Source organism: Aegilops tauschii, chromosome 2 (assembly GCF_002575655.3).
Source record: "Aegilops tauschii subsp. strangulata cultivar AL8/78 chromosome 2, Aet v6.0, whole genome shotgun sequence".
NCBI classification, from domain to species: domain Eukaryota; kingdom Viridiplantae; phylum Streptophyta; class Magnoliopsida; order Poales; family Poaceae; genus Aegilops; species Aegilops tauschii.
In genome coordinates this window covers 633509355-633514428 of record NC_053036.3, presented here as the reverse complement: position 1 = coordinate 633514428, position 5074 = coordinate 633509355, and the positions used below count along the sequence as shown (strand labels likewise).

The window sequence follows — 5074 nt, the reverse complement described above, 5'->3', positions numbered from 1 at the left end:
AATGGCGCACCAACTCTAAATGCGCCATTAGTAATCCAGGTTACTAATGGCGCACCTTCTGATGGGGTGCCATTAGTAGTTTTGCAAAAAAAAACATACTAATGGCGCACTGTTCCACAGTGCGCCATTACTAGTTTAAACTAGTAATGGCGCACGGTGGAAAAGTGCGCCATTAGTAGTTTTGCAAAAAAGGGAATAAAAAATATAATAGAAAAAACAACATTAGTGGCGCACTTTCCGGCAGGTGCGCCATTACTAGTTACAACTAGTAATGGCGCACTGTGTCTGGATGCGCCATTAGTATGTTTGGACAGGCGCACTAGTTAAAAAATTGATACTAATGGCGCACCCTGGGCCAGGTGCGCCATTACTAGTTACAACTAGTAATGGCGCACTGTGTCTGGATGCGCTATTAGTATGTTTGGACAGGCGCACTAGTTAAAAAAAAATTTGATACTAATGGCGCACCCTGCGCCATTAGTAGTTTCAACTCTAATGGCGTATCAGAAGGTGGTGCGCCATTAGTATACTAATGGCGCACCGCTTGTCTGGTGCGCCATTAGTGTCAATCCCATCTATAGCCCTTTTTCTAGTAGTGATTGTACAAAAATAATTAGTCAATTTTGTCCAGAAGTTGTCAATACATGGTGATGTTAAGTTTCAGGCAGTTTCTTGTGCCTTTGTTGTGATCTTTTTTCCAACCAACATTAACCAGCATCGAAGAACATTGTTTTTTGATGGATAAAGAGGATGGAACAATCAGATGTAGAAAGCATATAATATTTAGTGTGTTATCCATTATTTCACTCTGAATCCATGTGAAGGAGAGATGCATAAGGTATTTAAAGTTAATAGAGGCTAGCATGGGTTGATCATACAGAGATGGCTCACATGAATGGCCCAACAAGTGCGCACAGATGCTCCCTATCTACGTAAATTTTGAAGTGGGTGAAAGAACGCATGCCTGGCAAGGATATCAAAGGGCTTCACAGAAAGGTATTGTGCTCTTCTTATTCAAAGCCTCCATCTCTTGCATTCGACATACACACACTTCCATGAAACCTAGGTAGAACTGAATGAAATAAGTATGAACAAAGAATAACAGTGAAGATGAACCAAAGAAGAAAGTAATTTGGGAAACAAGCACTCACCCCATGCATCCATATTGTGGAGGATCTGGTGATGAGGTGGAGGATGACCTCTGAGTTGTTGAAGATGGAGCCATGCGCCTCCAGCTTGTGGCGCAAAGGCAACTAGTTCACCAGGTTGTCGTTGTGCTCCACGGCGAGCTGCCCGAACCGGTGTCCGGCAAGGAACGGCACCATGTTGCACAGCTGGGCATCGCCACCGGAGGTGGAGTAGCGGATGTGGCCAATGGTGGCCTGGCCATGGGGGCTATTGACGTGTGCCAGATCCCTTAACACGTCGCTGACGAGCCCCAGCCCCGTGATGGATTTGAGCTTGTCAAGGATCAACTCAACTAAAAACTTTATTCAGCTTTATACAAGATCATATATGTCAAATGCAAAAAAAATGAATAAAGATATATACGGTATATTTTAGTGTTACAGTTAAAACACATTGAATTGCTCATAAAATATTCCTCTGCATCTACTTTCTTATACATTGCTCGTGCATGGTCAAAACCCTAATGCTCGCTATAATGTATGTATTCACTGGAAAAAAAAACTATTTTGAATCTCTTCCGCATGTTGAGTCAAAAATTAAAACCATCATTATTATCCAATTGAAGTTCACTGCATGTCTGCATGAAGATAATAGTCATGGTTAAAGCATGCCACTATATAATTTGCGAAAAAATGATCATAAATGTATGCAATATAATGACAGATGAGAACACAAAAGGCAAAAGGCCCAAGCTTCAATGTACCAAATGAAATGGCAAATCACATACTTGTGTCAAGCTAAATTAACAACAACAGCAATTGTTAAGTGATATAGCAAAAAAAGCGAAAAAGATAACAGGTTATTACTTAATACTTTGCAATGTAGCTGCCCTGTAATTAGATAAAGCGATCAGTTTATATGTACAGCATATATATACAATTATTAAGCACGGGAAGCAACCATTATTCCTCTTCTTTCATGCCATTCAAAGGGAACTATATTGATCAGCAAAGGGCCAATTAGTCAGCCACTAAAACAGAATAAATATTCACCAGGCAATAGAACATATTTGAATTAATGGAACATGAAACAGAAGAGGGGAAAAAAGACTTAAATATACGTCAAAGGAAATGAAAAAAAAAATCACCTTTCACAATCTTCAATGTTGAAGTTTCGTCATAATGCCTAAAGACTGAAATCAAGGTTAGTGATTTAACAGAACATGCCCATATTAGTGACCATGTAAGCTTCAAGATTTAAAACCTATAAGAAACCCCAATAAGTGTGAATGGAAGAGAAAATGTGTGGAAGTTTCTTGCCTATGTCAAGTCATTTCAACTTGAGCATGCTAATGTATGATCTGCGTCCTTGATGGGACAAAGGAAACGTCTGCTGCACAACGCATAAGCAGCAACACTATAACATCATAATCTTATTCAATTTAACACGCAGAAGAACAGTAGGCTTGCAGATGTTTATACTTATGTCAAAAAGTATTATGAAATGGGTGTGCAATACAACATGGAGGCATTTAACAGCTGTATTTCGCTTGCCTAAATTATGCGATGTTATTTGCTGGGCCTATTATATCTTCGGAGCTGAGCTGTGCTGGCACGGCAGACATGTCGCCGACTCGCTTGAACACCTCTGTTTCCATCCACCGGCATATGGCATGGGGAACGATGATCTGCATAGGCACATGCGTCAACTGGGTCAAGTGCAAGTACATGTATACTATATCTAAGGTCAGGCTAGGGAGCTAGAGATGATCAACAAAGGACTAACCGAAGGCATGTAACCAAAGTGACTGACTAAACTCACGGGATGACATAAGTGAGAAAAATAGGAGGGTAAAAGATAAACGATACTCACAACTACAGATTTCAAGAAGTCAGGAGTTACACAAACTTCGGATGTTTGTGCAATCCCAGAAGGTGCCGTCACATAGTAACTCTAGAAAAATATATTGTTCCTTCCTCATGCATGCATGTGGTAAATATATATGAGCTTGTAAGAAGCTTCAGAATTTTCAGAGCATTGTGTTGGTATGCCTCTGACCTCATCTTTACAATAGAACCTGTTCTAAAAAAATAATGCAATCTTCATGTACTTCCTAATTGTGTATGAAATATTAAACTTTGCTAATTAAACACAATACTCACTTGGTCATGCAAAGCAGTTGATTTTTAACCTTTTGGGTGAAAAAAATCAATTAATGTGATTGGGTAGATAAACATGTAGTAATGAGTGTCAGGGTCTCACGTATTAATCAAGGTGTCCTGCTCAGGCACCTTGTCGAGCACCAGGAGCCTCTCGTCGCCACGCACCGGCAGCGTCGCTCCTCTCACAATGTAGAATAAGAGCAGAACTCACGTTACACCCAACTACATGGTGATGTAAAGATGATGCAAGTTTCATGACTTGATCCTGCGCCTATTGGGAGGCCTTGATCTGCTCCTCCCTGCCACGAATGAGTTTCAGCTTGCACCGACACCGGCCGAAAGCAGAGGACCCAGGCCAGTCCCTAAAGTACCAGAGGCAGGGCGGTAAAAGAAGTTTATTGGAACACAGAACTGAAAATAAAATCCGAAAATCATCTTCCGCGAAAGTAAATCCATCAACCAAGATTTATTCACCATGCTATAGTTCATACAAGAAAAATCACAGGCACACACAAATAGGGAATGAATGGGAACAAATGGAAAAAGAGGGAAGCTCACCTTAGAGAACCCATAGATAACTTGGGCGGCTGTTGGTGGTCGACGGGCATCGCGGTCGCCGCTGATAGGTGCAACAAGGGGGAGGAGACTTGGGCGGACATGGCCGAGTAGAGGAGACTGCGGTGAAGGAGGGCCGCCGGGAGAGGAGAGGTGCCGGACTGCCGGGGGCGGGGCTGCGGTCTTAGGCGGCGGCGGCGGAGCCATCTCATACGAGGGTTGAAGATACGTACGAGACCGAGTCTTTTTTGAGACTATGATGAATAGCGAGGAGTTGATTTCACTTTTGTTTTCGATGGGACAAAACATCTGGCCCATGGGCCGCACAGTTTTGCGGGAGGAGCCGCGCGAGCGAAGAGTTACCAACGAAACGAACGACGACCATTGACTTACCATCGGGACCGCTGACAAGAGTAGAAAAGGCTCGACGCATTAGGAAAATTAGGATTTGGATTTGATTTTCATGAAAGTAAATTTTATTGATTGGTGATGTGCTATCAGTTCCTGCCCGTTTATAACGTGTCTAATTAGGAAACTTTGGAAAGATTAAGAAAGTTTTTATTGTGAGGGTAAAAAAAATCAACATGAGTAGATATGGTGATGGCATGTGAGACGAAAATAAACCGGACGAAATATAACCAGACGAAAATAAACCGTGAACGCAATCCTAGCAACTCAAACATTAAGAATAGAGATCAGGCCGATGGATATCCATCCCGAGTTTATGTTGCATTTCCCGTGAAGTGGTACGTACGATTTGGACCGTGCACATGGATGGCACAGTGAAATGGATTACTACTGGTGTGCCTGTCCTTTGGACGCGTCAAGAAACCATAAAAACGGCCTCATGTCCAAAGGTCCCTTTTCAGCAGCGCAAAGGGCGGTGGGACCTTTGGTCCCGGTTGGTGGCACCAACCGGGACTAAAGGGTGGCATTGGTCCCGGTTGGTGCCACGAACCGGGACCAAAGGGCCTTGCACAGCGGCGTGGTGGTGGACGCGTCAAGGAACCATAAAAACAGCCCGAGCGCTTCATGTGCCGCTTTCGATTTATTTCCCATCTGAGCTTGATTGGCAGTTAATTTCTTGTCGTCCATCCACATCTGTTGATCTTTATCGAAAAATCAACATCTGGTCATGGAGGATGTCACGCCGCGGATATGCAGCTGATCTCGTGCACGCGATTTGGACCGTGCGCGCGCGACGTAATGAAATGGATTACCACTGCCGC

General features: G+C 43.0%; 1 long non-coding RNA gene across 2 annotated transcripts; it reads right to left on the bottom strand.

Annotated features, from left to right (window-relative positions):
- Positions 1–632: 632 nt before the first annotated feature.
- Positions 633–4641, bottom strand: LOC109747661 (uncharacterized). 2 transcript variants are annotated; one of them, XR_005769435.3, is made up of 4 exons: positions 3849–4641; positions 3391–3652; positions 1152–2815; positions 633–1072 (listed from the first exon to the last, which is right to left on the bottom strand). It is a non-coding gene; the product is annotated as an uncharacterized lncRNA (long non-coding RNA). The 2 variants fall into 2 exon arrangements; XR_005769434.3 differs by having other exon boundaries at positions 633–1062; positions 3849–4640.
- Between the last annotated feature and the right edge of the window lie 433 nt (positions 4642–5074).